Genomic DNA, 25311 nt, shown 5'->3' with positions numbered 1-25311 from the left:
AATAAATTACTTTCCCTTATACTGGTGAATTATAATTAGGAGAAACTCTCTTACTGAGAGCAATGAGAAAGATGGACACTGACTTCACCCAGGCAAATAGAAAAACAAACCAAAAAGACACCTGTATGAAGGCATTAGAGTGCTAACAAGGTAATAAAGAGAATGGAGGCTAAGATCTGGGAGAGCAAGGAAATCCTTAGAGGGGAGGCATGCATCTGGGGCCCTTTTTCCCAGGGAGCTTTGCCAGTTCCATAAAGGCGGTTGAAAATTGTTGAACTTTCCACAGATCTACAAGGCTAGGGGGGGATTAAATACTGGAAGTAAGGACCCAACAAAGTATGGGGGTAGGGAAGAGGGTGGGGGTACTGATAACACCCTGGTTTTATGTTGTGACCCCAAATGGTCATATCCCTAGGAGTAAAGAAAACATAAAACAGACCATCTTTGCAGACTCTGGACTCAGCTTTGAAACATGTTTGTCTCTGACTAGATTAAGATGATCCAAGATTCCAAGTGTCAGTAGCTAGCCTCCTACCAAAAGTAAACAAAATTCCTTTTTGGAAGGAGATAATATTCTTAAAAACCTTAAATTATCTCTATGATTTTTCATATAATATGTCTTAATAAAAAAGTATCCTGATATATGAGACCAAGACAACATAATAAAAAAATTAAGTGACACAAAAGCCTACAGGAAAACACAGAGGATCAAGATAATTAGATTATTCAATACAGACATGCTTAATACATATATGTTTTAATCTGAAATTGAGAGTCATTAAAGACTGGCCCTGTACAAAACCCTGCTAATTTCAAATCATATTAATTTCCTAATCCTTTAATCTCTGATTTATCTCTGATTAAAGGATTCCCACAGCTGTTTAGACCCTCCTTATTCCCCTTAGGTACACACACATCCAAAAACAACACCTACTAAACTACGAAAAATCCAATCTAAAAGGAATTCAATATGACTTGCCTATTGGTACATTCCCCAAGAGGGAACACCCCCCATTAGGTCACCAAAAGAGAGTGAACCATATTGCAGGGAGCCACCACGTATCAGAGGTTTTCAAGCATTTTACATTACAACCCATTACATGCACACCTTTGTTTGTAATCTTATACCTAGGTGCACAATTTAATTAAAATACAAATTTCAAAATACAATTCTTAGCTACAGTAATCAAGACAGGATGAATGGCATAAGGACAAATATATATATTAATAGAATAGAATCGAGAATCCAGAAAAAACAGTAACACCCATCTAGGAAAAAAACAAGAATGACAGGACAGTTTGATAATAAAGCACAGTATTTACTGCTAGGACAACTGCATATCTAGATGCAAAAGAATGAAGTTAGATCCCTTCCTCACACCAAATATATATATAAAAAAATGAACTCAAAATGAATCACAGACCGAATGTAAGAGCTAAAACTATAAAATTCTTAGAAGAAAACACAGGAGTAACCTTCATATCCTTGAGTTACATAATGCTTTCTTAGATAAAACACCAAAAGCAACAAAGAAAAAATAAATTCAAGTTAAAATCTTTTGTGTTGCAAATGACACATCAAGAAAAGATGGTATCTTTTCAAAGAAACTGAAAAGACAACCCTCAAAAATAGGTAAATATTTGCAATAGGGACTTGTATCAAGACTATATAAAGAACACTTACAAACTAATACAATGATAAATAACCATAATTTTTTAATATAGGCATAGAACCTGAATAAATATTTCTCCCAAGATATACAAAGCACATGAAAAAGATGATCAAAATCATTAACCATCAGAGAAATGTGAATCAAAATCACATTGAGTTACCACTTCATACTCATTAAAATGGCCATATCAAAAGACAGACAAAACAAATGTGAAGACGTGGAAAAACTGCAACCTTCGTACCTTGCTGGTAGAATGTAAAATGGTGCAGCCACTCTGAAAAACAGTTTGGCAGTTTCTCAAAATATTAAACATGGAATTACCCTTATGACCAGCAATTCCAATCCTGGTTATATACCCAAGAAAACTGAAAACATTTATCACAAAAACTTATGCACTAATGTTCGTGACAGTATTACTTATTATAGCTAAATGCCCATTGACTGAGAGTAGATAAAGGAATGACGTACTGATACATACTACAAGATGAATGAATCTTGAAAACATTATGCTAAGTGAATTAAATCAGCGACAAAACACTATATACTGTATGACTGCCTTTATTTGAAATGCTTAGAATAGGCAAATCTATAGAGACAGAAAGTGGTGGTGGGCTGGTGAGGGTGTGTGTGCATGTGCATGTGTGCAGGAATGGGACTGCTAATAAGAATGGAGTTTCTTTCTGGAGTGATAAAATGTTCTAAAATTAGGATGTGGTGATTGATGGTTGCATCTTTACACCATGAATATAATAAAACACTCTGAATTGTATACTTCAAATATGAAAATTGTAATGGGTGTGTAAATTAAATTTCACTAAAGCTGTTAAAAAATTCTTATTACTTGTGTTACACCCCAGTAGGTTCTATTTTGTTGTTTTTAAAAATGCTATTAGCTGGGAGCCCCTAAATTCATTCTACAACCACTAATGGGTCATGAATAGCAATTTGAAAAACACTACCATAGAGTCCTCCAGCAGAACTGATGCCCACCTTCTCCTATATCAGGAACAATCCTATCACACCGCACATCCCAGAAAAAGTCCAACTCTTCCTGGTTACCTACCATTCCCCCAGCTCTCACGGCCACGCTGCTGTGTATGTCCTCCATCTCACCCAAGTCTTCATCCCTCCTAAGTCCTTTCTGGGCTTCTGAAATTCCTCACTGTGACAAGTAAACTTAGTTGATTACACTACCTTTACTGCATTTCCAATGCGTTATCATCTACCACCTGCCAATTCAACTGCTCCACAGTAGTTCCCTTACCTCCCTCATCATTCATGCACACTGACTGACCCCTTTAATACCTTGGCTTCTAACTCATTGGCCTCTTCATTCCCACAGACTTTTCCCTCGATTCCACCTCGGCAGCCCACTCCTGAGGTGATCCCAGGTATTACCAACACCAGAAACTATTATACCTGTCAAATCTCTATTTTAAGCATTCCACTCTGACCACCAGTTCAATACTTACTTCACTTCATCCCACAACAGTTTTAATTAAAATTTCTGATGCTACCTCGTCCTTCCTATTCACCTTACTTCTCCTGCCTTCTTGTCCACATCAAACGTCACGACTCCTCACCCCTGCTCCAAGCTTTCCCTTGAAAGCCTTCCCTTCCCTTGTCCCTTTTCCTTCTTTTATACTGATTTAGTTTTATGTGTCAACTTGCTCGGGCTGTAGTCGTCCTGTTACTCAATCAAACACTAGTCTAGATGTTGCTGTGAAGGTGTTGTATAGATGTGGTTAACACCTACAGCCAGTTGACTCTAAGTAAGGAGACTATCCTCAATAACATGGGTGGGCCTCACCCAATCAGCTGGAAGGCCTTAAGAGCAAACCTGAGGCTTCCCTGGGAAGAGGGAATTCTGCTTCAAGACTGTCGTATCAGCTCTTGCCCAAGTGCCTGCAAGTCTGCCCTACAGATGTCCGACTTGCCAGCCCCTATAATTATGTAAACAAATTCCTTGAAATTTCTTTACATACACATACATACATATTTATTTCCTGCTGACCCTGCTTCTCTGGAGAACTCTGATACACCTGGCAAAACCTCATGCCAGAGGATTCCAACCATCTGGCTTATCTGTGCCTATATTTAACCAGCTCAATAATGCTGAGGAAAAGAAAATCACAAAAGCAGATTGACTGATGTCACTTTAAATTCAAGATTTCAAACCTTAAATTAACAATTAATAATTCTTGGGAAACTGCTTCAACCTTCCCACACTCTCATACCCTCTGCCCATACCAATATCAGACTTCACTGAGAAAACAGAAACCACAAGAGAAGATGAAAGCCAGGAGAAGCCTTCATCCTACCATCACCAAACTTCCCTGCAAGGGCACACAACTTTTCTGCATTCCCTCCCGTTGGATGAAAACGCCTCTCTAACAAAGTCTAATCTCTCTACTCGTGCTCTCCATCCCGTTTCCCACATATTCACCTTTTCACTGGCTGGACCCACATTTTCCTTCATCTACCAACTCACTTCTCCATCCCATTCACAGCTAATCTTTAAAAAGTTGTCTACATACACTGTCTCTGGATTTGCTCATTTCTCATTGACTTAAAAATTTTTTTTCATTCACTGTTTCTTACCTGACTTTAACTTGGTTTCTTTTACTTCACTTTAATAAAACTCATCTAGAACACCAACAACTTCCCACATAATCTCTATACCTTCTTCCTTATCTACAAAAATGGGAATAACAGTCTAACAGTGCCTACCGCATAACACTATTGCATGACGTTTAAACAATTTTAATGGATGTAAAGCACCAGAACAGTGCCTCGTATGTGATAAGCACTGAATAAGTATTAGCTATTATATTATTAGGATATTCTGGATTCTTGTTCCCTTCATTCTGTTTTTTATTTCTAGCTTATTTGATAATAATGTGTGAGTCCTTGAATAATCAACTGCCTCAGATGGGGGAGGGGAGGCAAGGATAAGTGGAAAGAGACAGAAAATAAACTATGAAATCTCCATTAAACAATGAGATCCTTATTAAATTTTGGCCAAGTGTTTTCAATCAGCTACCACGTAATTTCACAAGGATGAGCTACCTCAAACCCAAAACTCAAACCAAACTTCCTCCCTCACTCCCTGCCATGCTTTCCTGACTTGCAGATTTTTGCCAATATCATTTTTCTAAGCATAAGTCTTTCCTGTCCAAATTCACTCACTTTTCACTTCTATAGTTTGACTCTCTACCTTTATTATATACTTTAGGAAACAGACTAAGTTATATTTCTTCTGGAAACTGCCCCTGGGTACAATGCACAAAGAAAGCATTCTATATGTATTACTAAATAAGAGAGACAAGTCAGTCAATTACTAATTCTGCATTTGCTATCGAAAGATCACTATGTTGTCTATTTTACATTTTGAAATCCACAATTCAAGTTTATTTACATTAATGTTAGAAAACTTCACGCTACTCCAATTACTCGCATACCTCCATTTCACTTATTATTCAGATTCTTTTAATACTTAGAAGGTACACAGGTAGTTTGGTTCTTGTTTTACATGCTGTACAGGAAAATAACAATGTCTTAAAAATCACTGCTGCTAGTGCAGTAAGAGAAAAAAACTGGGGTGTTCAAGTTGGGAGAGGGAGATAAAAATTGAAGTAACTTGGGCAAAGGAAACAAAAGAAAAAATAAACAAATGGAACTACATGAAACTAAAAAGTGTTTTGCAGAGAAAGGAAACCAACAAACTGAAAAGACAACTCACTAAATGGGAGAACATATTCACCAATGATACATCTGATAAAGGATTAATACCTAAAATTTATTAAAAAACTTCAACTCAACACCAAAACAAGCAATCCAATTAAAAAATGGGCAAAGGACTTGAATAGACACTTCCTCTAAGAGGACATAGAGATGGTCAATAGACATATGAACAGATGCTCAACATCACTAATTGTCAGAGAAATGCAAATTAAGACTACAATGAGATATCACCTCAAATCTGTCAGATTGGCTGTCATCAATAAATCAACAAATAACAAGTGTTGGTGAGAATGTGGAGAAAAGGGAACTCTCATGCAATTTTCATGGGAATGCAGATTGGTGCAGCCACTGTGGAAAGTAGTATGGAGTTACCTCAAAAAATTAAAAATGGAACTGCCTTATGACTCCTCGAACTTCTGGGAATTTATCTGAAGAAACTTGAAACGCTAATTAGAAGAATATGTACATCCCTATGTTCACTGCAGCATTATTTACAATAGCCAAGATTTGGGAGCAATCCAAGAGCCCATCAGTAGATGAGTGGACAAAAAAGCTGTGGTACATTTACACAATGGAATACTACTCAGCCATAAAAAGAATGAAATCTTACCATCTGTGACAGCATGGACGGACCTAGAGGGTATTATGCTAAGTAAAATAAGTTAGTCAGAGAAAGACAAGTACCATATGATTTCACTTATATGTGGGATCTAATGAACAATATAAACAAACAAACAAAACAAAAACAGACTCACAGACACAGAGAACAGACTGATGGTTGTCAGAGGGGAGGGGGGTTGGGGGACTGGGTAAAAAGGTGAAAAGATTAGAAGTACAGATGGTAGTTACAAAACAGTCATGGGGATATAAAGTTCAGCACAGGAAATACAGTCAATAATACTGTAATAACTATGTATGGTGCCAGGTAAGTGCTGGAAATATTGGGGGACCACTTTGTGAAGTATATGATTGTCTAAGCACTATGCTGTACACTTGAAACTAATAAAAAATAATACTGAATGTAAACTGTAATTGAAAAAAATATTTCAAAAATAAATAAAATATTTTAAGCTGGAAAAGAAATTAAAGTAAAAGGATGGTATGATTTATACCTGAAAAAAAAAGTTCAATTACAGAGCTATTATAAATAAGATAATTTAAAAAGCGGTTTTTTTTTTTAAATATACAAATGTTAATTAATATGCAAAATAACCAGCAAAGATTGGTAAGTTCAATTACTGAAAAAAAAATCAGCAGGGCAAAGCCATCATAAATAAATTTAAAAAGCAAACAGTAAATTGGAAAAAATATTTCCAAAAAGTAGCATAGGGCTATTTTCCCTAATATAAAAATAAATCCTATAAATCCAAGAAAGAGTAACAAAGAGATAGAAAACCAGAGGTCACAATAAAGATATAGAGTCCTTAAAAGACAAAAGATGTTTAATCTCACTCATAATGGTGATGCGGAAAGAAGATGTGCAGGTGAATGTAAGTTGAAACAACCTCTAGGTATGGTACTTTGGCCATATCTACCAAAATTATAAATGCACATACACTATAACCTAGCAATTCCATTTCTGGCAATATATTCTATACACTTCTATACAACTGTGAAATGATGTACGTGCAGGATAATCAACTGCATCACAGCTTTTGATAGCAAAAGAAAGAAAACGATCTAAATGTATGTGAAAAAGGGGCTAGTTAAGTAAATGTTACACCTCTATAATGGTATTATAGAATGAATTTTTGTGTCTTCCCAAAATCCGTACGTTGAAGCCCTAATACCTGGAAGTGGGGCTTTGGGAGATAATTAGGTTACAAGAGGCACGAAGATGGGGCCCATGATGAGATCAGTGTCATAAAAAAGAGGAAGAGAGAGCAGAGCACTCTCCCCATTGAGGACACAGTAAGAAGGCCAGGAAGAGTCCTCACCAGGAACCAAATCTCTAGGCATCTTGTTGGACTTCCCAGCCTCTAGAACTGTGAGAAATAAATGTCTGTTGTTTAGGCCACCCAGTCTATGGTATTTTTGTGATAGCAGCCCAAGCTTACTAAGACAAATGGCATATCATCAAGGTGTTAAAAAAAAAAAAGCAAAAAAAAAAAAAGCATACTATTTATGTACTGATATGACTAACGTGAAATCATCTCTAAGCTATATTGTTAAAAACAAAAGGTAATGTGCATGGTATACAACTTAAATAAAAAAGGGGGGAGGGCTGGGGTTATACATTATATACTATGTAAGACACACAATCCCTAACAGGCAATCTGAATTCCATAACCTCTGAAAAATAATTTAAAAACATAAGGTTAGTACAAACCTATTTGGTGTCAAAACCTGAGAAAAAATTCCATATAATTCGTTATAATCTTTATTTAACCTACCTATTGTACTATTTATGCTTTTAATACAGACATATTAAAGCGTTTGATTATGGGATGCTACCCCATTTCCTACTAGGGATTTTGGATAATATAGTAGATGCACTTATATTACCTTTCTACAGCACCCCCCCCCCCAAAAAAAACAACAACAACCCACCGTTATTTCTGAAATACACCTGGACTAAGGGTCTGGACAAGGAATTATCTATCTATTTACTTGCACAGACATAAATCATCTTTGGAAAGACTCACAGAAACTAAACACATTTCCATGTAGAGGAGTTGGGTGGCTGCACAGAGTAGAAAGCAAACCTTTTACTGTATATCTTTTTAAATCTTTGAAATTTTAAATCAAAGTGAATACACTACTTAGTCAAAAGATAAATAAAATGTTAGTAAAAATCACTAAAACTCTTTCCGTGCAACAGTAACAGACAAAGCCAGATGCTTCGGTTTTTGTTTGTATTGATCATAAAGGGACCCTTTTTCATTACAGGGAAATCTATACAACGGTGGCTTTCCTTTATTTATCTCACTTGTGGTTGACCCAAATGGTATCTGAGATACCCTTTTAGGAGTAAGTCAGGGAATGGTGAGTTTCCACTCCCATTAACAGCTTTTAGGAAATAGCAACATCAATGTTTCTGATGCCCTATGCCAAGCAAAGCAGGTGTGCTGGGCTGTTTTTCTTTCTTAGCGTCCCCAGAAATATGTTGGGGCTTGGGCCTGTCAGCAACAGGAAGCAGTGAAGCCCACTCTTCTGAATATAAGAAAAAGGCTTAAGAAAGTGCTACCAGCACAGATCTAGTCTTACATGTTCAGAGCTTCAACATGAAGAGTTTGAGGACTCCAGTTACGTACTCGAGTAGCATCTTTTCTACTATGTGCTCTTCATACACTTATTTTGATAACTTGTTCTGTTCCAAAATGGATTTGAGGTGACCATAAGGTTTGCATTTTCTTATGATTTAGATTTTGAGTAATCTGTACCACATTCTCAACTTTAACTAGAAAGTAGAAGACATCTTGTTTTTTGTGGTTTATCTAGTGAGTGTATTTTAAAAGGAGGAGCTGGGGGTTTTTTTCAGGTGCCCCCAGAAATATGTTGGGGCTTGGGCCCCTCAGCAATCCAAAATGCATAGTTTGGATGTCCCCAAATACCCCAAAGCCCAGCTATCAGGCCTGATGACTAAAGATTCCTAATGAAATGCCTAGCAATATTTGGTTCCTTTCATTAGGACATAAATGCACTTGGGTTTGTCCTCTCTCATCAAGTTATACTCACTGAAAGAAAACAATGACTGGCTCTCACATCACTTAATACCTATTAGTACTTATTCTCAATAAATAGTTCCTATGCAAAGCCAGCATCATTTCAGAGTTGTTATCTCAAGGAGGAGAAAGAAACTTGATGTATGGCTATAACAGTAGAAACACTATACAGAAAACCTAGAAAAACACACAAAAGATAATACTTCCGGGTGTTATTTATAAATCACTTCCCTCATTTTTCTAGACCTCTAGAAAATGCTTAATGAACTGCTGTGGTTACAAGGTCTCTGACAAATCTGCAATCTTCACATAGAAGCAAAGATCCAAGTAAGATGAAATTTAAAAGATGAAGCAGCATTCCATTTTCTTCAAACGTGGGCACATGATAAAGCTATTCCCAGCTCCTGGATTCCCATTCCTTTAGATATCTATCAAAATAAACTGAGGAAAGCTTAGGCAATTCTCTGCGGGAGGGAGACGTAAAGTGGCAAAACAACTTTGTATTAGAGAATGTGGCAAAAAAATTTCTTTTTAATATATACTTTTGGAACATTTCCAATTTTTCAGGCAGAAGAGATTACTGATCCAAATGTTAAATCATTTCAGTCAATTCAGATGAGGTGAGGCAATCAAATTTAAATAAACTCCTCAGAGATGCAGAGGGAAACAACTGTCATATTCTGGAGATTGCGAATGAATCCTGTACATCAAATTGGTTTTAAATTTACTTGGCATTTTGCATTTGTTCCAAGTTAAAAATAATAAGTGATAACAATAGCTAAAATTTCCTGAATACTTACATCTAGCGTTCCAGGCATTGTACATGCAGTACCTTACTCAACCCCACAGCCCTGTGAGATTATGTGCTATTATTATTCTCCTTTGACAGATAACAAACCAGGTCAAAAGATGTTACATAAACTAAACTAGCTTATGCCATATAGTTAGTTAGATTTGGAGCATGGACTGGAACTCAGAGGTGACCCTAAAGCCCATGCCAGCAACTACTGTTAAGTTTAGGCTCCTTAACTTCCCAGGATACACAGATATATGTTGTCTATACTTGCTACAGTGTGATATAACCCACCACCTTGAAAAGGAATGGCAGCTAATAATTTTTCTAAAAGGCCTTATCACACTCAGATATAATTTTAAAAACAGGATTTCAATGAATTTGGCCTGCCCAGAGATTTGTGGTAGATGTTTGTTTGGGAGATCTCTCATAAATCTTTTGAAAGAACATATATTCACTGTTTGGCTATGCCTAAGTCCCATCCCTGATCATAAGTTTCTTGAGGCTAATAAATTCACTTTCACATCTTCCACTAAGCCAGTCCTGAGTAGAGTCTTGTTAGTAAACCTGGCACCATGGAATACATAAAATCTATCCTTGAAAGAACTCCTAGCTTACAGTGGTGCTTTTTATTTGTTTTATAAGTATGGATATTACAGAAAATATCTGACTCAACAACTTATTTTGCTTCTGAAAATTACAAATGGTCCCACTTTCATTGCTGTTCTTGACATGGGATTCTGATTATCACCTAATAAGGCTCTTTTTGTCCCAGTATATTTTCTGAAGAACCACCTATCTGGGGAACAATCTTTCTATTAAAAAAAAAAAAAAAAAAAAAAAGTTCGAACAGTCTCAGTTAGTGCTCTAAATCAAAAAAGCATGAACAACTTGCTAAGGCTCTAGGGTTTGTTGATGACAAAGTCCAGACAACAGAACAGAGAAGTGAACCCAGGTCTGATTCTACCTACTGCCCTGACTGATAGAAAGGCTCTTATTTCAGTAATCCTGTAATCTTTTAGGTAGTAAAGTCCTTTGACTCAGAACTCATTTCTGACATCAAAGTTCAAGTCAATCTGCATAAGAAGACGACAAAGCTTCTAAATGTTCATGTAAAGAGCTCACGACTAAGACAATAAGCATCTCAACTCAATGAAATATGCCAATGATTCATATTTAAAGCTATGTGGCTATAATGACTTCCTTGCACTACGTGCGTGGATCAGAAAGGCTACTCGTGGATCAGAAAGGCTACTGACCGTACCACTGACTTGACCAGAGACCTCCACAGAGCTGGCATCTTAACGTCAGACATTATATTTCTACAAGTGCCACAAAGCACTTCAACTTATCTAGATGACTAAATATGTCAAAACTCAATTTAATGACAAAGCAGACTAAGAAGAATTACAATTAGGATAGTTTGAGTAGTAACAAATTACTTCAGGTTGTTTCACTGAACATTTAGTATCTTCACAAGGTCATTTCCGTATCAGACATTGAGCAAATAGTTAAGATTCTAACCTTATTAATTTTGGTAGAATATATTCCTAAACTAATTTCCCTTCCAACTGGCCATTCTCCCAGGATCTAATTCTGCCAGGACATTTAAAAGGAGGCCTTTTCAAACACATTAATGGAATAAACTTGCTAACAGAATCAGTGCTCTCTCTTCCTTTAAACATAATTTACAGGGGAATGGGGAGTGACTGCTAGTGGGTATGGGGATTTCTTCCTGGAGTAATGAAAATGTTCTGGAACTGGTGGTGATGCAGGCTCTAAACGCATCAATATTATGGTACATAAATTATATCTAAACAATGGTGATTTTTTTTAAACTAACAAAAAATAGCCTGGCGCCCACAGCTCAGCAGTTCAGCATCGACCAACGATCCAGGAGATCAAGGTTTGATTCCCAGTCAGAGAACATGCCTGGGTTGTGGGCTCGATCCCCAGCAGGGGGCATGCAGGAGGCAGACAATCAATGATGTCGCTCTCATCACTGATGCTTCTCTCTCTCCCCCTCTCCCTTCCTCTCTCTGAAATAAATAATATGTGTGTGTGTGTGTGTGTGTGTGTGTATATATCAACAGAAAATAGAAACAAACAAAAGCCTCTGGCTCGACCGTTGCCCAACAGTGAGCTACTGCTAAAGGATTTTTATCAATAACCTTACTGGAATCTGACATACCTTAACTAAGATTGACATCCATTATTTTAATAAGGTATCATTCTCTTGTTTATTTGTACTCTACATCAGGTAACAAGCTCACCCCAAATTCTTTCATATCCAAAACAAATGCTAAAATTTATTACGTAGTGACTGGAAATAAAATGCAACTTGGATAAATTGCTATTATTTTGAGTTTGAGGCCCATATGCTTTACCAATAGTACTAGTAAAGGAAGAATTTGAAATTAAACATTTCCAGCAAACATTTCTAAAATGTTATTGGAATTAAACATTTCTAAAACTTTTATAGAGCTTGTTCCCTTTGTTCTAATTTTTCCACTTAAAAGAGTCATCAGAAACTTTTCACGTCATATTCACAAAAGGTTAACTGCAATCATTTTAGACCCCTATTGAAATATCACTGTCTGTCTGTGCATGTGTATGAGACAGAAAAAGAGAAAGATAATACACAGATACACAAAGACATACATTTGAGATAAGGTTTTATTTTAGGATACTGAATGGTTTAAAAGTGACAAAAACATAATTGATACTCAAGTAATTTAAAAGCCACTACTGCCATGAGAATAGATATGAACTGATCATTTAGCCATTTGGAAGTGACAGTTTGATTGAGGCTTCCAAAACTTTACAGAGAACATTAAATGTTTTTTGGGTTTTTTTAAGGTTTGATTTTAAATATTATCAATGGTAAAGAGCTGCTCACCAATCTGGCGTTTTTGAACATTTACTAATATTCCGGGCCAGGTGCTGAAGACACAGATGTAAGACAGGCTTGTCCTAAAGGAAGTCCCACTTTGCCAGTTTTTGTCAGGCACAGAACTAACCTGTTCACTTATAGAATCTGACCGCCTAGGCTTAGCCCACAGCAGGAAAATCTGAGGTAAACATTACAAATGACTATAAGGCTATAAGACTGTAACACTGAAAAGTTAAATTTAGAAATAAATAAAAGCTGTTACACACTTAGATCAAAATCTAACTCTACTTTCTAATATAACATTATACTAGAAGTTCCAGATCTATTACTAAAAAAATAGCAAAATGACCTATTATAAAACTATATCTTCTTTAACACACATCACTTATACAGGGTAAAGCAAAAGTAGGTTTACACTTGTTCATATGGAAAATAATTAATAAATAATAATATAAGGATAAACTATGTTTCACGTACACACAACTATAAACCTACGTTTGCCCACCCTGTATAATCTCCTTATTTAAAAGTACATCTATTGTGTAAAAGTACCAGAGCTTTTTTATCCACTCACCTACTGATGGGTAGTTGGGCTGTTTCCAAATCTTGGCTATTGTAAATAATGCTGCAATGAACACAGGGGTGCTTATAGTCTTTCGAATTACAATGGAATATTATTTGGCCATAAAAAAAGAAAAAAATTTTACCTTTTATGGCAGCATGGATGGACCTGTAGAATATTATGCTAAGTGAAATAAGCCAGTCAGAGAAAGACAAGAACCACATGATTTCACTTATATGGGGAATCTAATAAACAAAATAGAAACAAAGTCTTACATACAGAGAACAGACTGACAGCTATCAGAGGGGAGGGGCTGGGTGGCTGGGTGAAAAAGGTGATGGGATTAAGCAAAAAACAAAAACAAAATCCCAAAGACACAGACAAAAGTATGATGACCAGAGGGATAGGGGTGGGGGGAGGTAGAAGAGGGCAAAGGGGGGATAAATGGTGATGGAAGGGGACTTGACTTGGGGTGGTGAACACACAATACTATATGCAGATGATGTGTACACCTGGATAGAATTGTACGCCTGAAACCTATATAATTTTATTAACCCATGTCACCCCAATAAATTCAGTTTTAAAAAAGGCACATCTATTATACTTCAAAGCATCCTCTCCCATTAAAGGATATTTGTACCCTTGAACTCTTGTGAATCCTGAGGGGGAAAAAAAAGACACCTACTAAGAAGGGGTCCTGGGGGCTAACTGGGCTCAAATAAAAAAAGCAGAAACCTAGCAGCCCTATCTGCACAGGAACCTCTCAAGCAAACTTGTACTGCAGGGAGAGGACTGCACTGAACGGCCTGCCTGCCCTGCCTCTGCCATTTGAGCTACACCTTATAAAGGAGATCCTGGAATCCTATCCCAACCAATAGTAGTGAGACTTTGCCCATCCAATGGGAGCTGCAGCAGCTCTCCTCTGACCAATCAGGACAGCGCTTTTTGGGTCCAAACTTCAAAGGTTCTGACCCCTGATTTGCATAAGGACAGGCCAATCAGGAAGCAGGCGCTGGGACTTCGGTCCATATAAGCCAGCCGCCTCTGCTCCAGGCGGCGGGACTCCCTAGGTGAGCTGAAAGGCTCAGTGGGGTCGAGCAGCACAGGCCAGAGCCAATGGCACCGATGGGAGCGCCGCAGGCGGCCCACGAGCACAGAGCCCACCCTGGGAAAGGGGCGAGCCCCAGCGCTGTTCCACAGCTGTGCTGTTTTCACAGCGCACAGGGCACTGCTGCGCCGCTTGCACTGGATAGTTTCCTTCTTCACTGCACCCCAAACTGGGGGTTCCTGTCAGCAGTTAAACTGGCACCAACCACCGAGGTTGCACTCTCCATCAGGGTCCAGTACTGAAGAGCTGCTGAATGAATGAACGAACGGAATGAATGAAATACACGTTCTAATTGCCAAGACGGTGCTTGTTAAAACACAAGGGGCTGACAAACCAGAATTCTACCGGAAAAACCACTGAATTTCAGAGGTAAAAATAGTAACCACTCAACATTGTCGGGTACTAGCCACTCAGCATGTAAACATCTGATGAGGAACTTTCAGAAATTAAAAGTGTTAATCAAAATACTTTAAAATGGACTTGGATCTACCACCTAAGGACCGGGAACCCAAGTACGAGACAAAGAGATGGGAGGGTGGGGTGAAAAAGTCAAAAGGTCACCAGCGAGTGACCCTCAAGAGAAATGCGCGCCGACCACTGGAGCCGCGCCGAGCTCGATGGCCACCTCCCGCCCAGCCCAGGGCCCGGCCCCGTCGCAGCCCGGAGCCGAAGGCCACCCGACCCTTTCCGCGCCGCGCTCGCCCAGAACGTTAGCACAAAGGAACCACCGCGAAACAAAACACGGCTCCCGTGGAGGGTGGGCCGGCGTCGCGGCCGGGGGGGCCCCAGCGCTCTCCGCGGGTGCCCACCGCAGGGGTGGCAGCCAGGGCGCGGCGGGGCCACCCGGGCGCCTCAGTCCCGACCTTCGCCAAAGTGCTTCAGAACTTGCCACCCCCTCCCCGCTCCCGCTCCATTTTCCCCTCTCGACGTGGACGTGGGACCCGCGCGAGAAAGGACGGGCGGAGCTGGGGCGGCAGAATGGGGGCGAGCGGCCGGGGCCCGCGGCGTCCCGCAGCCCCGAGCCCCCGGCCGGCCCCCGCCTCCCGGGCCGCAATTGTTTCCGCGCCGCCCCGCCCGCCGCGCGTCCCCCGAGCGCCCGCCCCCACCCACAGGCGGGGGTCACGGCGGAGAAGGCGGCGGCACAATAACATAAACACCGCGGGGCCGCCGGCCAGCCGCGCCCTGCGGCGTCCGTCGCGCTCACCCGGCAGCACAGCGAACGGCGACAGGAAAGCCCGCGGGAGGCGGCGGCGCTGTCGGGGCGCTCGCCGCGGCCGTTACCCAGCGCGGCCCACGGCTCTGCTTTCTGGACCGCGTCGTCCGGCCTCGGCCGCTCCGCTGAGTAACAGGGACGCGGGCCGTCACCGCGCACGCCCTGCACGTCATCGCGCAGGGCACCGCCCCTGCGCCTCGCGAGCGGCCCGGGGGCGGGGCGGCCCCAGGGCCCGGATTGTGGGGGCGGGGCCCGCGGCTTGGGGGCGGGGCTACTTAGGGGCCGGGAGGACTAGCGGAGGTCGCCGGGAGGCGGAGCTGAGGCCGAGCCTCCCAGCGCGGGGCGAGGGCGGGGCCAGGGGGCGGGGCCTGCCCGGCACGTGGCGGCGCGTGGCGCCTCCGCTCCGCCGCTGGCCCGAGCGCTCGGGGCGTCGGCCCCGCAGCCTGCGTGCTCTCCGCGCTCCCCGACCTTGGCCGGCAGGGGTGCGGGGCAAACCCGCCCGAGGAGCAGCCCGCACTCGAGCGGGGCGACGATGAGGTCCACGCCGAGGACGCCCGCCCGCACCGCGCCCTCCACCGCCCTGACAGCGGCCGGCGTCCCGACGCCCCTCCTGCCGCGCCCTGTGGCCACCCCGTCCGGCTGCGGGGCGCGGACCTGCGGGTCGGCGAGCCCCTCGGTGCCCGCAGCGAGGGCCTGGCCACGCCGCACTCCTCCCTGCGGCGGGGCTTGTTTTAGCAGGAGAGGGGCGCTGTGTTCAAGGAACTCAGCACAATAAGATGTTCATAATGTATCATTCACAGAAAGGGGCGAGTCTACACACATATAAAATGGCCCTACTTATATGCTGCATATGCATAGAAAGAAACACGTCCAATTAACAGTAGTTCATCATTGGACTGTGGAATAAAAGGTGAATTGGTTCTTTCTCTTTTATACTTTGGGCATTTTTTTCATGGTTTCCAAATGGAACAGTTATGTTCATAATCAGAAAAAAGTATGTCACTTTAATAATGAATAAATAAATGAAAGATATACATATTTTTTAATAAGTGAGTGAGTTCAGGCAGACTGTCTTCGCACGTCGCGTTGGGCGGGCCTGTTCCCAATGGCTGTGAAGCGCGCACACAGGCGATTGGTCCCTGATTGGCCTGTGCTTATGCAAATCGGGTCAAAAAACACTGTCCTGATTGGTCAGAGGAGAGCTGCTGCAGCTCCCATTGGATGGGCAAAGTCTCACTACTATTGGTTGGGATAGGATTCCAGGATCTCCTTTATAAGGTGTAGCTCAAATGGCAGAGGCAGGGCAGGCAGGCCGTTCAGTGCAGTCCTCTCCCTGCAGTACAAGTTTGCTTGAGAGGTTCCTGTGCAGATAGGGCTGCTAGGTTTCTGCTTTTTTTATTTGAGCCCAGTTAGCCCCCAGGACCCCTTCTTAGTAGGTGTCTTTTTTTTCCCCCCTCAGGATTCACAAGAGTTCAAGGGTACAAATATCCTTTAATGGGAGAGGATGCTTTGAAGTATAATAGATGTGCCTTTTTTAAAACTGAATTTATTGGGGTGACATGGGTTAATAAAATTATATAGGTTTCAGGCGTACAATTCTATCCAGGTGTACACATCATCTGCATATAGTATTGTGTGTTCACCACCCCAAGTCAAGTCACCTTCCATCACCCCTTTCCTCGCTCCCTCTCAGGCCTCTCTGTTTCCTTCCTTTACTTCCCCAGTAAATATCTATCGCATGCTCATTCTGCACGAGACTAGCAACATTAGGGAACCCACAGACTTAACCATTGTAATATGGAAATAATGACAGTAAGCAAATGAAAAATGATTGGCACATATATTACAAATTGATATGGATACACAGTATTATGAAACCAGTTGACAAAATTAATAAAGCCAGGAAATTAATAATTACAGAACTGCCTCTTGAGCTGAGAATAGATTTAAGTAGGTAGAAAATATTTCAAACAGAGGTCCCTTGGTGTGCCAGGGTCCTGTGAAAAGAGGGAGCAGAGTAGCTGGAGAAATTGAGGAAAGGCCGGTGCTGCTGGAAGAACAAGGAAGGGGGAGTTATTAGGTGGAGTCGGGAAGACTGGAAAAGGGCCAAAGCTAGCGTGGCCATCTACCCATGCTGAACGTCTAGTCTTTGCCCACCTACCCATGCTGAACGTCTAGTCTTTGCCCACCTACCCATGCTGAGCGTCTGGTCTTTGCCCACCTACCCATGCTGAACGTCTGGTCTTTGCCCACCTACCCATGCTGAGCATCTGGTCTTTGCCCACCTACCCATGCTGAGCGTCTTGCCTTTGCCCATCTACCCATGCTGAGTGTCTTGTCTTTGCCCATCTACCCATGCTGAATGTCTTGTCTTTGCTAAGTGCAATGGGAAGCCTCTGCTGTGCTTCTGCAAAGGGGGGGCATGGCCAGAAAGGTGTCTTGAGTTGTCCAGACAGCAGGTGGTAGAGCTTGGTGCAGGGTGATGGTCATGGAAACAGTAGGAGAAGACCCTTCAGGAGATTCAGTGCACAGAACTTGAGGTGGATTAGGTGGACAGTGAAGGAGAGGGAGTCATCAAGAAAAAGCCATAGGTTTCTTGCTTGTGGGTGAGGGTGGGTGCTGGTGCCGGTTCACTGGATGGAAAGAGGACAGGGATGGAGTGGGACAATCATTAGAGCAGGTAGTTTGAAGCCTGTCGATCTACCCAAAAGAGATGGGAGTTGGCAGTTGGGTACACAGCTGAGCTCAGGTAGATAAGAGATGAATCGTCGGCAGACAGTGAGGACTTGAAGCCTTGGGTAAGGATGAGTTAGCCTAGGCCTGAGGGAGAGAGGCCAGTGAGCAAGACGAGAAGACCAGGAGTCAGCTTTGAGGACTGGCATTGAATGGCCACGGAGAGGATGAGCCTGTGAGGGAGCGGCCAGGGGGTACACGGAGAGGGAAACAGGAAGATGAGAGTGATCGATAGTATCAAATATAAGAGGAGGTTTGGTCCTGGAGTACTTAGAGCTGGAATTGGATTAGAGCAGAATTGGATTAGAGATGCTCTTCCTGACCATCCCTCAGGGCTCCAGCAGAGACTGGGCTTAAGGGGCCTGCAGCATCCCCTTCTCTCCTTCCCCAACCCAGCCTCAGAAAGACCCAGGGACCAGCTGTTCCCAAGACAACTCCACCGGCACAAGAGACAAATGGACCTGAATGGGAGAAGAGAAAATGGAGGTGGTGAATATTAATGAGTCAGGCAGTGAGTAAGGACACAAGCGTAGTGGGCACAAGCGACTGGCCTGGTGGTTCGACTGCCTGTAGCGTCGTTGCACCAAAAGGTTGAGGGTTTGATTCCCTATCAGGCACATACCTAGGTTGTAGATTTGATCCCCAGTCAGGACGACTGCTGGAGCAACCTAATGGTGTTTCTCGCTCACATCAATGTTTCTCTCTCTCTCCCTTTCTCTCTCTCTCAAAATCATATCCTCAGGTAAGGATTAAAAAAAAGACACAAGCATATTTTACATCTGATAGGAAGACTCTGTTGACAGGAAGAGGCCGACTAGAAGGAGAAGCATGAGTGTGGCTTTCCTGGAAGGGCAGGGAAATATGATTGGCTATCCAGAGAAAGCATTGGCAGGTACCTCCTACTTCCTACCAGACAACGTTAAAAACTGGGAGGTAAAAAAGACAGTATAACCTGAACATTTGTAAAGTGAGGAGTGTTGCAGAACAGAGCTCCCAAGTTCTGTGCCCAGTTCTGTAATGCGACTCACAGCCTCTCATTCAACATGGAGAGCTTCTGATTTAGTCTCAGCCTACCACGTCATCTTCCAGTCTTCATCTAGAAGGGACACCCTGCATGTTTACATGTGTATACGTGCATGTGTGTGATTTCAGAAAACATTCACTCCTTGTCATTGAAAGCACTCATCTCTGATAGTTTGCAAATTCAAAATGCTTTTTGTAACCCATATGTGGCTCTGGGCCTCCTCCCTTCTCATGGCATAGTTCCTTGTCAACCTGTTAGGGTTTCTTGTGAACCTTTGGGGCTGGGCTCAGAAATAAAGAGTTAAGGATTCAGGTTTATTTGAATCTTGTCCCAGGGGAGTTGTCTTGGGGACAGCTGGTCCCTGAGTCTTTCTGTGGCTGGGATGGAGAAGGAGAGAAGGGGATGCTGCAGGCCCCCTAAACCCAGTCTCTGCTGGAGCCCTGAGGGATGGTCAGGAAGAGGTTGCACCCTGTCCAGAGCACTTCCTCCCTTGTCTTTCTCCCCAAACTGCAAGCTCGAGCACACACTCTCTCTCTCTCTCTCTCTCTCTCTGTGAAGGAGCTGAGCCTTTGACTAGGGTGTCAGGTGTGTCTCACACCTAGCTGTTCAAGGGTGCAGAAACCAAAAGTTGAAACTTTATGTGACTTTCTGGTTTCCTGACCTCGCTCCGGGTGGGGCTAAGGCCTGCAGAAGGGCCCACTCCGCCTCCACCACCCTCCTCCTCCTCCTCTAGTCTCGCTTCCCAGCTCCCATATCTGGTTTCCCAGCTATGCCCTTGGATCAAGTCTACTTCTCCCGCCACAGGAGGAACAGGTTAACTAACTCCTCAGGCAGCCACCCCCTGACTCTGAGATGCTCTCTGGGGCTTTTTCAAGGTAGAGCCTGCTGGTTCCAGAGGGGCAGCTCAGTTTCTGGTTGCACAACTAAAGAAAACATGGCCTCTCATCATGCAAATTATCTTCCCATCTGCAAAGAAGTAAGGCTTATTTTGTCAGGGGTAGGACAGGACCAAAAATGAGCACAGTTCCTCAATCACAACTTGAACAAAATAAGTGGAGATAGAAGCGGGTGGCTCTCTGATTTGAACTTACAAGCAGTACCCCCTCTGTGCTTGGGCTTCACCACCACGTGCACAAATGGCTTCCAGGTGCACACAAGAGAGAGACAAACCAGCTAGTCAAGTCTATAGATGGAATACACATGCATGTTTTCACAGAAAAAACAGCATTTATGCCTCTAAGATATTGGTTCTCAAATTGTGGTCCCCAGAGCAGCAACATCTGCATCACCAGGGAACATGTCAGAGATGCAAATTTTCAGACTCACTCCAGACACGCTTAAATAGAAGCCTTAGGAGGGGCCCGGCCCCCTGCGTTTGAAGGAGCCCTCCAAGTTCAGGCGCACCTCAGAGATACTGTGGGTTCATTCCAGATCACTGCAACAAAGCGAGTTCTAATCTTTATGCTGGTGGAGGGTCTTAACTTCATTTTGTAAAAACTGCAACATCTTGAATGTTGATGTGGTGAAGCGCGGTCAAAGGAGGTCTGCCTGCATTTCTAGGGCCGCAGGTCTGAGAACCGCTGCTCTAGAACACAGCTCTCAAGCCGGCCTGCTCCTTCAGATCAGCGTGGGAGCGTTTAAAACTACCCACGCCCGGACTGCACTTCTGGAGATCCTTCTTCAGAGTCTGGAGTGGAGCCCAGGCTTCTGCAGCCTTCGCAAAGCCCCTCAGGTGAGTATGATGTGTGGCCAAGATTGAGAGCCAGCAGATTCTATGTTCTTTAAAATTGCAGAGCAAACAGGACTAGACAATGGGCCCCACACTAGCTTTTGTGTTCAAGTTCTCTCTTAGTCCTTACTTTCATTCTGGCTCTTTCTAATGCTCTGCACCCACCTCCCACAGCTTAGGTATACCTATGATAAATTGTCTTCTCTCCATCCACACTCAGATATTAAAGATATTTAATATTTATCTTTTGGAGAAAAAGATAAAGGGAGTTAAATGGAAGGGAAAGAATAAGTTGTTGAAGTCCTATAACTGATAAATAAAACACTTGCTGTTGTTTTAACTAAATATAAATTAGGAAGAAGGCTTTCCATCAGATATCTCAGCATGGGCCCTCTGCCCCATTTACAATTTCTTAGCCTACAATTTCTTCCAGCCCAGTGGATTTTGCTATTTGCAATTCATTTACTGTAGAAGATTTGTCCAGGCCCTGTGGTGGAGAGAAGACAGCATCCCCTTACTGGTCTTTTCTGGTCTCTTCCCCTTCACAGCTTTAGGAAGAATCCATTTCTATCTCTACCTCCATCTCCACCTCCACCTCTATCTCCATCTCCATTCTCAGCTAAATTTTAAAAGGCTCCTTATGGTGTTATTGGGTGACAGAAGGATATTCTGGCATCACCAGACAGAGAAAAGTCATTGTCTGCAGATAGCAGGATTATGATCCCCTCAGAAGGCAAAAGTGCAGCTGAGAGAGGTGTTTCTTTGCCAAGGCAGGATCTGTCTCATGTCCCTAACTCCAGAGGCATTCTGAGCCCCTCCAGGAGCCCCGAGAAGATGCTCTTGCTTCTAGAAAGCAGAGGTTAAGATATAATCTGGTGACTGAATTTTCAACAGCTCCTTTATCCTGTTCCTTGAGCAGATTCCCAAACGAGGGCACTTTGCTTCTGAGGGTAAGTTTCATTGCCCTTCTTGCCCAAACCCAGCAGGATTAATTCCCAGACAAGGGTTGACGTGGCTGCATCAGACTTTCCTACCGGCCTTGCTGCGGGGCTGAGAAGAGGGCAGGGGGAGGTGCCACCACCCTCCAAGGTGTGGCCCTCTGACTTGGAAGATAACTACACAGGGAAGAAAGTCAGCTTCCTTCTCAAGCCGGAGGCAGTTCACACTGCAGCTGATGCTTGAGGGACAAGCAATCCAAGGTAAATAAGGAAGACGCCCATTTCTGAGGCTGCTAAGTCATAAAACTGGGTAAGGCCTCAGACCCAGACCCAGGCCTCCCCGTCTCGTCCCCTTGCAGCGTGCTCTTTCCTGTAAGCCACGTGTGCCTGGTGACTGTCAGCCTGTGCGGAGCAGGGCGCGGAGCAGGACTTCCCTGGGCTCAGCGGGAACAATAAGGAAGTCACAGACCGTCCCCTCAAAGGCAGGCGCGTGCCAGGAGGTCGCTCCGTCACCAAGCGCTCAAGCAAGGTCTCCCAAGCAAGGGTGTGACAGGCAGACATGGGGTCCATCCCCCCAGGATCAGTTTGTGAAGGAACACACCTACATACACAAAGTGACATCGGATCCACACGCTTGGTTTGCTCTGCACTCGGCAGGCTGGGGTGTCAGGACCTGGAAGCAGAATTTACCCACTGTTCCAGAGGCCTGCAGCCCTGGGAGGGAGATGGGACAGGGCTGCAAGAGGCAAGCAAAGAGAAAATCAGACATCCAGACCTGAGCTCAAGGGCAGAGATTTATCAACAACAACAAAAAAATTCACAGAAACAAAACCCCCTGGGGAAACTAGCTAAGGCACTAGATTTCTCCCCACCCCAAACAGTCCTGCAGCTCACAGATCCAAGGGCAGATGTTTGAGAGTGCCGAATAAATGGGGGTTTGAGGATTCTTGAGTGGTCCTCAGTTGAATTGAAAGGCATAGAACCAAAATGGTATAACCGTGGACATTTCTCTAGAATCCCTGTGAAGCAAGTAGAGAGACAGAGACATTTGGAGGGCTGTATCTGGGAGCTGGGGTGTCCTGGGCATGCTGAAGTTGAAGGTGTTCCTGAGAGGATCAGGGTAAGAACTTCAGGGTCCGGGCTGGGCAGGAAGGACAGTGAGGCTGGTGAAAGACAAATAGATTGGGGCAAAATTCACACAGGGACCCGGGCTTCCTGTTCATCAGGACTGAGGATGGTTGTCAATGCACGTGAAGGCTTGCAAGAGGGATACAGACAAGAACTGGGTGAAATATTGTAGTTTAAATTTCCGACATGGAGTAGCTCCTAAGTACGTTCACAGCTCTGAATGGCTGGTTGGAAGCAGATGTAAAGGTCTCTCAAAGTGAGTGGTCAAGGAACTCAGAGCCTTTAGTGTTTGAGAGGTAGTTTGACCAGATGTCCCAGGTTGTAGACGATGGGTCCAGTTTACATCTATTGCCCAGTATAATTAATAATAGTGCTTTCTGCACTATAAAAAGTACCCAAGTTTGAATGACTACTGCTAAAGTGGTAGAAGCAGCAGTGCTGACAAGAGTGGCCATGGCCCAGGAGAGAGAGGCCTCTGCATGAGGGAAGCTCTGGGACCCCCGTGGGAGGTGCCTTCCTGTCAGCCCCCAGAGACCACCCCTGGGGCTTCTGCACAAATATGAACTCTCTGGCCTAAACTCAAGGACAGAAACTTCCCACTCTCAGGCAATATTGCTCTTAGCTACAGAATTGTACTCTTATTACAAAATAAAGACGAAATAGACACTGCAATAAAGCACATCAGGGAACTATCAGAGTTCTTCAAAGCATTTAAAATATCCAATTTTGAAAACTGACGCAACATGACAAAGCAAATATCCATAGGCTTAGAAACAGAAATTAAGATGAAAGATTGTCAAATTCAACAAAAAGATCACTATTTCCATATGAAGCTTTAAGTGAACCAATTCTTAACAAGGAACACAATTTCAAAATTAATTTTTCTTTGTAATGCATAAGTAGGTGTTTTGATTATACACAAATCATGAAGTCACTTTCAGTTTTTTGTCCAACTTGCACAAGTTACAGGAAATGTTAGAGCAAATATTAAAATACCATTGCATAAGTTTACATTTAAAATTACGAAACTTATATAAAACTGAATTGTATAAAGAGTTAAATCTTTTTAGAAAAATTGTTCATTAAGAATTATCAACCTAGATGTATTAAAATTTATATTCTGATATAATTTATGAGAAATTTATCCTTATGTTATCATAGCTGATAAAATAGTCTTAGCTCCAGTAACAGTTACATCAGCAGAAAGATCCTTATCAAAATTTAAAATTATCAAAAATTATTTGTCATCTTGCATTTGCCCAGAGCAGCTGATGGCACTTTCAATGTCAATTAAAAATTGATTTTTAGTTGTGAAAACTATAAATTTTGATGATGTGACAAATGAATTTGTGAAATAAGACAGAAAAGATATTATAATCAACCAAGATACCACATCAATGAAGTATTAAATTTTATTATATGAAATTTTGACACCAAATATTAATAACATGAAATTATAGCACCAAAAAAACCATTTTTTTGCTGTTACTCCTATTACATTTTATAAGTAAAATATTTTAAAGGGAAAAGATATATATATTTTAGTACTTTTATACCTTTTTCTGCGTTTTGAACAAGGGGCCTCCTGTTTTGAACTGGAGAAGGAACCATGAAGTTTAGCAAGGGAAAGTCACTGAAAACGCTCCCCACCTGCGTGATGCGCCGCGCCCGCCGCAGGTCCCGCCCCGTCCCGCGTCTCGCGCCGCCCCCTGGCCGTGCGGGCGGCGGGGTTAAGACTCCCGGGGGACGGGAAATTCGCTGGAGGGGTGAAGTAACTTGCCAGGTCACCCAGATTCTCAGTGGCCGAGCCTGGACTTGAAACTCAGCTATGGCCCTAGTCACCACTACGTGCTGCCTCCTGAAGGATGTGGTTTTCTCGTTAATTCCTAAGACGCTGTCCCCTTAATTAGGCAGAGCCCCGCGCCGAGCAGCCTCAAGGTCTCCCTCGGAACTGCGGCAATTTCGTGAGGTTTGCTGTAGTTCCAGTCGTGGCCAGCAGGCGGCAGCACCACAGGTCGGACGCGGCGCGCTGGGCCTGCACCGCCGGACCTGGGACTGCCCTGTGGTTCGCTGCTCTTGGAAATTAGCCTTTCTTTCCAACAACTCGA

The 25311-nt window shown here is 42.9% G+C and overlaps 1 protein-coding gene across 3 annotated transcripts in view; it reads right to left on the bottom strand.

The window, feature by feature from the left end:
• MAPK8 (mitogen-activated protein kinase 8) overlaps window positions 1-15752 on the bottom strand; it is a 123043-nt gene extending 107291 nt beyond the window's left edge. For 2 of the 3 annotated variants that reach the window (XM_087824255.1, XM_087824254.1), the window contains exon 1: window positions 15643-15752. The gene's annotated coding sequence lies outside the window, so the exon portion shown is untranslated. The remainder of the gene's footprint in view (window positions 1-15642) is intronic. The other variant, XM_087824256.1, reaches the window with a different exon arrangement.
• Between the last annotated feature and the right edge of the window lie 9559 nt (window positions 15753-25311).

This window comes from Miniopterus natalensis, chromosome 14, assembly GCF_054644295.1.
Source record: "Miniopterus natalensis isolate mMinNat1 chromosome 14, mMinNat1.hap1, whole genome shotgun sequence".
NCBI lineage: Eukaryota > Metazoa > Chordata > Mammalia > Chiroptera > Miniopteridae > Miniopterus > Miniopterus natalensis.
This window is presented reverse-complemented; position numbering and strand designations above follow the sequence as displayed.